This window comes from Rhinoderma darwinii, chromosome 3 (genome assembly GCF_050947455.1).
Source record: "Rhinoderma darwinii isolate aRhiDar2 chromosome 3, aRhiDar2.hap1, whole genome shotgun sequence".
NCBI classification, from domain to species: Eukaryota; Metazoa; Chordata; class Amphibia; order Anura; family Rhinodermatidae; genus Rhinoderma; species Rhinoderma darwinii.
The window spans coordinates 245,272,816-245,285,890 of NC_134689.1; the positions used below are offsets into that span (position 1 = coordinate 245,272,816).

Here is a 13,075-nt window from a genome sequence, read left to right on the forward strand (position 1 = left end):
CGTGGGTATTGTAGCTGTCATGGGGGCATTTTATCTGGGATAAGGGAGAATGTTGATTTCATTTGTGGCTGTTGTGGGGTTTTTATGACTGTCATGGGGCATTGTGATTAGTTGGTATGTAAGACATTTAGGGCATTGTGGCTAGCAATGGGGTCATTGTGGTTGTCATGGAGGCATTGTGGCTGGCATGAGAGGCATTGGTTGCTTCGTTGCAGCGATAAAGTACATTGTGGCTTTCATAGTTGCATTGTAGCTGGCATAAGGGCCATTGACGGTATTGTGGCTGTCATGGGGGCATTGGTTGCACTATTTCCGGGGTAAAGTACATTGTGGCTTTCACAGTGGCATTGTAGCTGGTATGAGGACCAATGATGTCATTGTGGATGTCATGGCGGCATTTTGACTGGGAAATGGGACATAGCAGGTCTCATGGGGGCATTTTGGATGACGTGCCATCATGACTGGCTGTCTGACTATCATGTGGACATTGTGTTTGGCAAAGGGGAAAGTGGGTACATTGTGGCTGGCATGGAGAACTTTGTTTTAGGCAAATGAGAGGATGTTGGCTGTCTTAGGGGCATTGAAGGTATGTGGTTGTCATTGGGTCATTGTTGTTGGCCTAAGGGGTATTAGCAGCAATGCTGCTGGAATAAAGTACATTCTGGCGGCATTGTGGCTAGGATAAGGCCTATTGAAGGCATTGTGACTGGAATAATAAACATAGAGGGTGTTATTGTGGCTGGCATTATTGCTGACATGGGGGTTTGTGATTGTCTTGGTGGCTTTGTGTTTGTCAAAGGGGAAAGTGAGGGCATTATGACTACCAAGGATGGCATTGTGTTTTGCAAAAGGTGATATGAGGACATTTTGGCTGTTACGGAAGCAATATGTTTGGCATACGGGCATTGAATGTTTGTGATTGCCATTGGGGCAGTGCAGCGGGCATAAGGGACATTGTGGATGTCATGAGGGCATTTTGAGGGGATATTACAGGTATGATGGGATCATTGTGGCTTTGATTCGCTTTCAAAGAGATATTGTGACTGGCATGATTACTTTTTTTGCTCTCATAGGACAATGTAGTTGTCATAGGGGCTTTGAGGGCATTGTGGTTGTCATGGTTGCATTGCGGTTGGCTTAGGGGACATTGAAGGCAAATTGTCTGGCATAAGGGGCATGAAGGATGGGATAAGGAACACTGTACAGATTGTAGCTGTCATAGGGTCATTTTGGTTAGGTTTTGAGATATTGGGGATTTAATGGGGGCATTCTGGCTGTCAAGGGGCATTGTGTCTGTCATAGTTGTATTAAGGTTGGCCTTTTGGTTATGCCATGTGAAGCACTGTAGTAGTCATGGGAGCATTAGGGTACACATAGGAGGCATTCAGGGTATTGTTACTGCTATGGAGGACATTGTGGCCTTCATGGGGGCAATGTGGCTAGCATAGGGAGCATTGAGGGCATTGTGGTTGTTCTCGAGGAATTGTAATTGATTGGCATTGTTTCTGGCATATTATTCACTCATGAACTGTGGTTGCCAAGGGGACATTGGGGTCTTCATGGGGACATAGTGACTGGAATTAGAGATCGTGTGGTTGTCATGAAAGGCATTGTGACATTTTTGGAGACATTGTGGTATTAAAATGGGCATTGTGATTGGGAAAGTGTGCATTGTAGTTGTCATGAGAGCATTTAGGTTGTCATGGGGCATTGTGTTTGTCAGAAGAGGCATTAAGGGCGTTGTGGTTAATTGGCTGCATTCCGAATGGCTAAGGAGGCATTGAGGGCAATGTGGCTGGCATGGAGGGACTTGTGACTGTCATGGAGATATTGTGGCTGGAATAAGGGACATTGTGAATGTCATGGGGGCACAGTGGCACTTATGAGGGCATTGTTGCTTGAATGGGAGCCATTGTGGCTGGCATTGGGGCATTTGGATAAGACCTATAGTGGGTGTTATGTGGGCATTGTGGCTTGCGTTAGGGACATTGTGGGTAGAATAGGGGCAATCTAGTTGGCATAGGGCCATTAATGGCATTGTGACTGGCATGGAGGGCATTGTGTCTGTCATTCCCGCATTATCATTGGCAAAAGGGGAATTGAGAGCATTGTGTCTGTAATGGAGATATTGTGACTGGGCTATGGGACAATGTGACAATTTCTGGCTAACATTGGGGATATTTTGATTGGGATAAGGGACCTAGCGGGTGTCATGAGGGCATTGTGATGGCAGGTGTCATTATGGCTGGCATGGGGGATTTGTGTCTGTCATGTGCTGGTTAGCAAAGGGGAAGTATGGGCATTGTGGCTTTCACAGGAGCATAGACGGTTTGTGGTTTACATTTTGGCATTGGGGCTTGCATAAGGGGCATTGACGGCATTGTTGCATGGATAAAGTACATTGTGGATGCGTGAGGGAGATTATTGATTTTATGCAGGCTTTGTGGCTGTCATGGAGGCATTGTGATTGATAAATGGGAAATTGAGGCATTGCGGCTTGCATGGAGGGCATTTTGGCTGTCATAGTGGCATTGTGCCTGTTATAAAAGACATTGTGGGTTTCATGAGGGCATAGTAACTTTTACAGGAAGTTGTTGCTAACATTTGGCATTGTGGCTGCCTTGGGGGCATTGAGGGCATGGTCTTCATGGGCGCATTGTATCTTACATGGGAGCTTTGTGGCTGTCATGGGGGGCATTTTAAATGCATGGACAAGATGCTTGAGAAAGGCTCACACTGAGCTGAAACGTCGCACGTGGAATAAAAGGATCTTTTTCCAAATATTGGTAGTGCTGCCTCACTTTCTTTTGTCCAAATTGAGGGGTCACTTTTGGACTGTGACCCAGGAGGCGTGCTCCCTTTCCAAGTTTTTAAATCCTGTGCTGCTGATCTGCATTCGTTTGCATGGAGTTGCATGTTACATGGAGTTTGTGTTGCATGGGGGATATTTTCGCGGTCATTGTGGCAGGGATAAGGGGTATCGCCGGCATTGCTGCTGGGATAAAGTGCACTGTGGCTGGCATGGGGGCTTTGTGGCCGGCATATTGGCCATTGACAGCATAGTGGCTGTCATTGAGGCATTATGGCGGAGATAACACAGATTGCTTGTGTCATGGGATCAATGTGGCTGTCATGGGGTTTTAGTGACTTAAAAGGAGGCAATGTAAGAAACATGGGGCATAATGTGGCTATTATAAAAAAAACTTGTAGTTGGCATGGTGGCATTGTAGATGGGATAAGGTACATTGTGGGATTTATGAGGGCATTGTGGTTGGCCTGAACAGCATTGTGGCTTTTTTTGGTGTATTGTGGCTGGCATGGAGGGCACTACGGTTGTATGTGGGAATTTTGGTTGGCTTAGCAGGTATTGAGAGTATTGTGACTTGCATAGGGGCATTGATTACTTTGTGGTTGTCATGTGGGGGAAATGTGGCTGGCACTGAGGACTTTGTGGCTGGCATTGGAGCCATTTAGATGTTATGGGACAATGTAGCTGTAATAGGTGCATTTAGGGTATGTGCACACACACTAATTACGTCCGTAATTGGCGGACGTATTTCGGCCGCAAGTACCGGACCGAACACAGTGCAGGGAGCCGGGCTCCTAGCATCATACTTATGTACGATGCTAGGAGTCCCTGCCTCGCTGCAGGACAACTGTCTCGTACTGAAAACATGATTACAGTGACTCCTAGCAGGGACTCCTATCATCGTACATAAGTATGATGCTAGGAGCCCGGCTCCCTGCACTGTGTTCGGTCCGGTACTTGCGGCCGAAATACGTCCGTCAATTACGGACGTAATTAGTGTTTGTGCACATACCCTTAGACTGTCATTGGAACATTGTGGCAGTCAGGAATTTAGGAGCGCAAAGAAGAAAAAATTATTTTACTCAAAGGGTTTTTGTTCCAGGAGGCACAAGTTAAGTGAGAAATGGTTATTTAAACAGTTGAGTAAAACTATGTTTTCAGTATTATGTAGGGCTGTTAATTAATAAATTTCCTGAAAGTGTGTTACATAGTTTCATAGTACGGTTGAAAAAAGACACATGTCCATCAAGTTCAACCAAGGGATGGGAAAAGGGAAGGTAAAAATTTCTACACGTAGAAGCTAGTATTTTTTTGTTCTAGGAAATTATCTAAGCCTTTTTTAAAGCCATCTACTGTGCCTGCTGTGACCAGCTCCTGCGGTAGACTATTCCATAGATTCACAGTTCTCACAGTAAAGAAGGCTTGTCGCCTCTGCAGGTTGAACTTTTTTTTTCCAGACGGAAGGAGTGCCCCCTTGTTTTTTAGGGGGTTTTACATGGAACAGGATTTCACCATATTCTTTGTATGTGCCATTAATATATTTATATAAGTTAATCATGTCCCCCCTTAGTTGTCTTTTTTTCAAGGCTAAATAGGTTTAATTCTTTTAATTTATCCTCATAACTTAGATTCCCCTTGCCCCTTATTAGCTTCGTTGCTCTTTGTATTTTTTCCAACTCCAGGGCATCTTTTCTATGAACTGGAGCCCAGAACTGAACTGCATATTCTAGATGAGGCCTCACTAATGCTTTGTAAAGTGGCAATATTAAATCCCTGTCCCGCGACTCCATGCCTCTTTTAATACACGACAATATCTTGCTGGCCTTTGAAGCAGCTGATTGAAATTGCATGCTGTTATTTAGTTTATGATTTACAAGTACACCCAGATCCTTCTTAACAAGTGAATCCCCAAGTGCAGCTCCCCCTAGGACATATGATGCATGCAGGTTGTTGGTACCCAGGTGCATAACTTTACATTTATGTAAATTCAACATCATTTGCCAACTGGATGCCCAAACACTTAGTTTGTTTAAATCCGCTTGCAATTCACTAACATCTTCCATAGGCGGAACTATATTACATAGCTTGGTGTCATCTGCAAAAATTGAAATAGTGCTATTAATCCCATCCTCTATATAATTAATAAAGAAGTTGAATAATAGTGGTACCAGCACAGAACCCTGGTGTACACCACTTATAACCGGGGACCATTCAGAGTAGGAATCATTGACCACAACTCTCTGGATACTGTCCTTGAGCCAATTCTCAATCCAATTACAAACGAAAGTATCTACAGAGCTAAGGAACCCATTTAGTAACTCTGCCTTCTCTTGATTCCCTGTGACCAACTCCTCATTACCACTATCTAAGGGTCGTACATGTTCAGACCTTGGCTTTTTTTGCATTTATATACGTTAAAAAAATGTTGGGATTTGTTTTACTATCCTTGGCCACCTGCATTTCATTTTGTATTTTTGCTAATTTTATTACATTTTTACAGATTTTATTACGCTCTATGTTCATGAAAGTCTTCCCTGAAAAAAGGTGTATTTTTGTTGTTGTTTTTTGGGCAGGATTTCATTTTGTTTTGCTATAAATGGCATAGTATAGTTGATCTGTCTCCTTTTCTTTGTCTCTCTAGGGATTTAGTCAGAAGTTGCTGCCCCATATCCAGCTATTTTCAATACTAGTGATATCACTGTGTGTCCTAACTTGGCGCATGTGCGGTCTTTATTGAATGTGTGATATTTTTCCTGATGGATGATATTAGCTGTACTGTGTCCTCTCTAGGCCACATTTAGGTCCATGTCATACAAGAGTTGTAATTGGTCCACTGAGTAGATTGTAGAATGGTTTTATGTTTTATACAGGTGTGAACGAGAGCGCTATTTCTTCTTGGCATCTGATCCTTGGTGTGATTGGTAACTAATTTAGGAGTTGTGATTAGAGACAATTATATTCTACTTGTGGTTTCTAGTCGGGATGGGGTGATCGGTGCATACTCTTGGATAGGAAGACTTGTGGTGGGATCTCTAGTTTGGCTCCTCAGAATGTATCACAGAAAGGGTTTAATTGGCCCTTAAAATATTTGGGGGTTTCATTAGAAACTAGGCACACTTAAATCTCTTTACTGTTTCCAATACCTCTATAGCATATACCAGGAACGTATTATCACACCTCTTTCTTGATTTTTTTTTCCTAGATGCCTATTTGAAAGTGAAGAAAAGCAAGATATGGAATGCTCCAGACAGTGGCAATAGCGGAATCAAATGACTGGTAATTAATATTACTGTTAATTACTGATAATTATCAGGCTAGTTTCTAGCTCTTGACTTTCAGAGGTGTGGTAATACATTCCTGGTATATAAGGATATATGTCTAGTAGTACATATATTGGCTATAGATATTAAAGGGCAATGTAAATGCCTATGTGTTGTACACATGGGTACATTGCATTTACATTCCAGCATACACATTTATCACCATCTCCCCTTTCCCATTAGGAAAGTTTTGCTGTCATGTGGGAATTGTCGCTGCCATGGAGGGCATTGTGTCCGTCATAGGGAGAAATGAGGACAATGTGGTTGTCCTCGAGAAATTTATAATTGTCATTGTGGGCTGACATATAAGGAATTCAGGGATTGCGGCTTTCATGGGCATATTGTTGCTGGGATTAGACACAGTGTGACTGTCATGGAGGAATTGTGTCTTTTGTGGGCATTGTGGCTGCTAAGGTGGGCAATGAGGCATTGTAGTTGTCAAGGGGGCAATTAGACCATCAATGGGCATTGTGGTTATTTTGCGGTTGGCCTATTACTGTTGCCATGTAAGGCTTTGTAGTTGTCACGGGGGCATTGGAGTACACATAGGAGGCATGCAGGGTAATTTTAATGCTATGAAGGACATAGTGGCCTTAATGGGGGCATTGTGGCTGGCATTGGGAGCATTGTGGTTGTCCTCAGTAAATTCTAATTGGCATTGGTGTCATTGTTGCTGGTATATGATGCATTCCAGGATTGTGGTTGTCAGGGGACATTGTGGCTTTCATGGGGACAACGTGTCTCTAACCCCAGTCAATGTGGCTGTCATGATGACATTGTGACTTTTTTGGAGGCATAGTGGTTTTTATTTGTGCTTTGTGACTGGTAAAGTGGGCATTGTAGTTGTCATGAGGGCATTTTGGTTGTCATTGGGCATTGTGGTTGTCATGGTTGTTTTGCAAATGGCTAATAGATCATTAAGGTCAATGTGGCTGGCATAAGGGGCATTGTGGGTGGGATGATGGACACTGTACCTTGTATCTTTCATGAAGGCTTTTGTGGTTAGTTGGCATTGTGGCTAGCTGGGTGGACATTGTTGCTAATATTGGGGTCATTTTGGCTTATATAAGAGACATAGCAGATGCTATGACAGCATTTTGGCTGTCAGGTGTCATTATGGCTTGCATAGGGGACTAGTGTCTGTCATGTGGTGGTTGGCAAAAGGGGAAGTGAGGGCATTGTGGCTGGCATTTGGGGCATTGTAGCTGTCAAAGGGGAAAATTAGGAAATTGTGGCTGGCGTAGGAGCATTAAAGGTTTGTGGATTTCATTGTGGCATTTGGCTGGCATAAGGGGCTTTGAGAGAAAAATGGCTGTCATGGAGGACATTGTGTCTGTCATGGGGAATTTGTATTGGCAAAAGTAGAATTGAGAGCATATTGGCTTGCATGGAGGACATTGTAACTATAATGAAGCTACTGTGGCTGGGATAAGGCACATTGTGTCTGTCACTGGGGCATAGTGGCTCTTATGGGGGCATTGTGGCTGGCATTTGGACATTGTTATTTGAATTGGTACCAGTGTGGCTAGCATTGGGGAATTCCGACTTGGGTAAGGCATATAGTGGTTGTCATTATGGCATTGTCGCTTGCATTAGGGGCATTCTGGTTAGTATAGTTCTATTCTAAATTGCATAGGGCCATGATTGGCATTGTGACTTGCATGGAGGGCATTGTGGCTGTAATTTTTGCATTGTTGTTGGCAAAAGGGGAATTGAGGGCATTTTGGCTGGAGGGTATGGTGTCTGGTATAAGGGACAATGTTGGGGTCATGGGGGCATAGTGGCTCTAAAGGGAACATTGTGACTGTCACTTGGGCATTGCTGCTGCCATGGGAGGTATTATGGCTGGGATGGTGGACATTGTGGGCATCGTGGTTATCATCGAGCATATTAGATTGTGATTTGTGATTATCATGGTGACATTTTGACTTTCATGGTGGCAAGGTGGCTGAGATTAGAATCTGTATGGCTGGCATGGAGAGTATTGAGGTGTTTATTTTGGCATTGTGACTGGTAAAATTGACAGTGAGGGCATTGTAGTTGTCAGTCGCATTGTGGCATTGTGTTGTAGGGGAATAGTGGCTGTCATGAGGACAAAGTAACTAGTATGGGGCACTATAGCTCCCATTGTGGCATTGTGGCTGGCATGGAGGGCATTGTTGCCAGCATTGTGGTTACTGTGGTTGTCATGGGGATATTTTGACTAGCATAAGAGTCATTGAGGGCATTATTGTCAGCAGGGCCGTCCTTAGGAAAGATGGCACCCTATGTGAAATTATTTTTGGGCGTCCCATCCCGTCTTAAAAAATGTACTCGCCTAGACCCAGTTCCCACGACGAACTGAGTTGCTCCACAACACCATCTATGGGATCCTTGCGTAGGCCGGCATGATACTGTAGCCTAGTAAAGAGTTTTCCAACGTTTTTGGACTTGAGGCACCCCTGGAAAAAAAAATCGTCCCCCTACTCACAGTAAAATGACCATCAGCCCTCCACTCACAGTAAAATGACCATCAGCCCTCCACTCACAGTAAAATGACCATCAGCCCGCCACTCTCACTAAGAACTAAAATGCTATTCATTTTGGAAGTGCTGCCTTACTGTCTTTTATTCTTGCCCTTGTAGGTAGTGCCACACTCCCCCCTTGTAGGTAGTGCCACACAGCCCTCTGTAGATATTGCCACGCAGCCCCTGGTAGGTAGGGCCACACAGCCCCCTTATAGGTAGTGCAAAGATGAAAAAGTTCCACAGCATTCGCCTAGATGTGGTTGCACGCCTCTCCGGGATTTGATCCACGGTCCCCTGGAGTAGACAAGAAGAAATGACAGTGAGGCAGCACTTCCAAAATTAATAGCAGCTTTATTCACCCATGCAACGTTTCAGTCCAGCTGGACTGAAACGTTGCATGGGAGAATAAAGCTGCTATTCATTTTGGAAGTTCTGCTTTACTGTCTTTCTTTCTTGCCCTTTTAGAACGTGCCACACAGCCTCCTTGTAGGTAGTGCCACACAGCCTCCTTGTAGGTAGTGCCACACAGCCCCCTTGTAGGTAGTGCCACACAGCCCCCTTGTAGGTAGTGCCACACAGCCCCCTTGTAGGTAGTGCCACACAGTGCCCTTGTAGGTAGTGCCACACAGCGCCCTTGTAGGTAGTGCCACACAGGCCCCTTGTAGGTAGGGCCACACAGCCCCCTTATAGGTAGTGCAAAGATGAAAAAGTTCCACAGCATTCGACCAGATGTGGTTGCACGCCTCTCCAGGACCTGATCCACGGTCCCCTGGAGTAGACAAGAAGAAATGACAGTGAGGCAGCACTTCCAAAATTAATAGCAGCTTTATACACCCATGCAACGTTTCAGTCCAGCTGGACCTTTCTCAAGCTTGAGAAAGGTCCTGCTGGACTGAAACGTTGCATGGGAGAATAAAGCTGCTATTCATTTTGGAAGTTCTGCCTTACTGTCTTTCTTTCTTGCCCTTTTAGAACGAGCCACACAGCCTCCTTGTAGGTAGTGCCACACAGCCTCCTTGTAGGTAGTGCCACACAGCCTCCTTGTAGGTAGTGCCACACAGCCCCCTTGTAGGTAGTGCCACACAGCCCCCTTGTAGGTAGTGCCACACAGCCCCCTTGTAGGTAGTGCCACACAGCCCCCTTGTAGGTAGTGCCACACAGCGCCCTTGTAGGTAGTGCCACACAGCGCCCTTGTAGGTAGTGCCACACAGCCCCCTTGTAGGTAGTGCCACACAGCCCTTTTGTAGATAGCACCCCCCTTCCTGTAGAACACCCCACTGTAGCTCCCTAAAGGTTCGTAATCCCCCTGTGGCCTGGGATTCCACTACTTGGACGGAGCGCTTTATGTGTCTATCCATATATGGACAGTAACGTCAGGGGCTTCTCCTAGAGTGGAATACCTGGTCTTGGTGTTGAAATTCCACTCCAGGAGAAGCCCCTGACATCTCTGTCCATTTATGGACGGTGACGTCAGGCTTCTCCTGGAGTGGAATCCCCAGTCACAGCGTCAGCAACACTGTGGATGGGGTTTCACTTCAGGAGTTGGCCCTGATGTCACTGTCCAAATATGGACAGACATCAAGCTCTACGTCCAGGTGGGGAATCCCTGGCCACACGGGGATTCGGCTCCTTCAGGGAACTACAGTGACGCTATCTAGTACCTCCCTGCTCTGCTATAGCGTTCAATAGTATTTACATCCTAAGGACGCAGATTATATTGAATATGGTGTCGCTATTGCTGTAGCAGCCAAAGCGGCTGCTATCGGCACCACCGGCCCAATGCCGCCGCTAGCAGCCGCTATGGCTGCTACAGCCATAGCGACGCCACTAAGAAAAGCTTCTGAAACACATGCAGGGGAAGGGAGCCAGCGCAGCTTCCCCTTCCTCCTGCTGGAGTGATGCAACCTGTCGCACACCCCTAAGGCCAGCACTGGTTCTCATCACGGGGCATTGTGTCTGCGATAAGGGACATTGTTGATTTAATTTGTGGCTGTTATGAGGTTTTCATGACTATCATGGGGGCTTTGTGATTGGTTGGTATGTGAGACATTTACGGCATTGTGGCTGGCATATAAGGCATTGTAGCGAGCATTGGAGTCATTGTGGTTGTCATGGAGGCATTTTGACTGGCATAAGAGGCAATGGTTGCATTGTTGCAGGGGGTAAAGTACATTGTGGCTTTCATAGTGACATTGTGGCTGTCATGACTGCAATTGGGCTGGGAAAAGAGACCTACCAAGTCTCATGGGGGCATTGTGGCTGACATGTGCCATCATGGCTGGTATGGGGGCTTTGTGATTATCATGTGGACATTGTGTTTGGCAAAAGGGGACGTGAGTACATATTGGCTGGCATGGAGAACTTTGTTTTAAGCAAATGAGAGATTTTGGCTGTCTTAGGGGCATTGAAGGTATGTGGTTGTCATTAAGTCATTGTGGTTGGCATAAGGGGTATTGGCAGCAATGGTGCTGGAATAAAGTACATTGTGAGTACATAATAGGTTCTGAGGGCATTGTGGGTGTGAATAGAGAACCTGCCGGTGTCATTGTAGAATTGTGACTGGCATGTGCCATCATGGGTGGCATGGGGGCTTTGTGATGGGCAAAGGGGAAGTGTGTACATTGTGATTGGCATGGAGAACTTTGTGTCAGGCCAGGGAGAGCTTTTTAGCTGTCATAGGGGCATTGAATGTATGTGGTTGTCATTGAGTCAACGTGGTTGGCACGAGGAAGTGAGATCACTGTGGCTGACATGGGTGGCATCCTGTCTCGCAAAAGTGGTGTCATGGGGCATTGTAGTTGTCATAGGGGTATTGAGGCCATTGTGGTTGTCATGGTTGTATGCTGGTTGGCTTAGGGCATTGAGGGCATTGTGGCTGGCATAATGGACATTGAGGGCACTGTGGCTAGGAATAGAGACACTGCGGTCATTGTAGCTGTCATGGGGATATTTTGGCTTGGATATGGGTTATTGGCGATTTTATTGGTGGCATTATGATTGTCATGGGGTTTTTGTGGCTGTCATGGGGCTTTGTGGTTGGTTGGCAATGTGGCTGGCATGGAGAACACTGGTTAACAGAGGCATTTTGACTGGGATAAGTGACATAGCAGGTGTCATGAGGGCATTGTGGCTGGCAGCTGTCACAATGGCTGGCATGGAAATTTGTGTCTATCATGTGGTTGTTGACAAAGATGAAAGTGCTGGCATAAAAGGCATTGTGGCTGTCTTGGGGTCTTTGTAGTTGTTATGCCAGCATTGTGGCTCGCAAAGGAGGCATTCAGGACATTGTGACTGGTATGAAGTGCAATGTGCTTCTGATCGAGGAATTTAAATTGGCATTAAAGGCATTGTGTCTCGCATATAAGGCATTTGGTGATTGTGTTTGCAATGGGAAAAATGTGGTTTTCATAGTGGCAATGATGCTGGGATAAAACAGAGTTTGGCTGACATGGGCGCATTGTAGTTTGTATATGAGCATTGAGGGCACTGTGGCTTGCATTAAGGACGTTGTGGCGGTCATTGTGGCTGGGATAATGGTTATCCCAACAGCAATGCTGCCTACAAAGTACATTGTGGCTGGCATGGGAACATTGTAGCCGGCATAGTGGCCATTGACATCATTGTGGCTATCATGCTGGCAGTCTCGCTGGGATAATGGCCATAGCAGGTGTGATGGAAACATTGTGGCTGACATGGAGCCAATGTGCTGGGCAAAGGAAGAAGTGAGGGCATTGTGGCTGGCATGAAGGACTTTGCGGCCTGCAAATGGGCAATTCAGTGCTTTTAAGCCATCTTGGGGCATTGTGATTGCTATAGGGAAATTAAAGGTTTGCGATTGTCATTGGGGCATTGGGGCTGGCGTAAGAGGCATTGTAATTGACATGGGGCATTTTGGGGGCATAATGTATATATCGGATATCCTTTAATTATTGAAGCATTGTGGGTGGCACATGGGCTTTCTTGCTGGCATATGGGCATTTAGGGCATTGTTTCTGGCAACAATTGTATTGTGGCTGTCATGGTTTCATTGTGGTTGGTTAAAATGGATTGCAGGGCATTGTACCTGGCATTGGATGCATTGGGGTAGTCATGGCAGTATTGCTGTTCACGAAGGAAGCATTCAGGACATGGACGACATAGTGGCCTATATGGGGGCATTGTGGCTAGCATGAAGAGCAATGATGGCATTGTGGTGGTTATTGAGGAATTGAAGTTAAAATTGAAGGCATTGTGTCTGGCATATGAAGAATTTAGGGATTATGGTTGTAATGGTAACATTATTGTTTTCGTGGTGGAATTGTTGCTGGGATAAGAGACAGTTTGTCTGTCGTTGTGACATTGGTGGGATCATGGGGCATTGTGGCTGGGATTATGGGTGTTGTGAGGGCATTGTGGCTAGTAAAAGGTCCATTGTCGGCATTGTGGCTGTCATGGTGAAA

At 45.5% G+C, this 13,075-nt stretch overlaps 1 long non-coding RNA gene across 1 annotated transcript in view; it reads left to right on the forward strand.

Moving 5' to 3' along the window:
* Positions 1 to 13,075, forward strand: part of LOC142748015 (uncharacterized) — a 68,209-nt gene that overhangs the window by 53,892 nt on the left and 1,242 nt on the right. Inside the window, exon 6 of the long non-coding RNA XR_012882119.1 lies at positions 6,012 to 6,085. This is a non-coding gene — a long non-coding RNA (uncharacterized LOC142748015). The remainder of the gene's footprint in view (positions 1 to 6,011; positions 6,086 to 13,075) is intronic.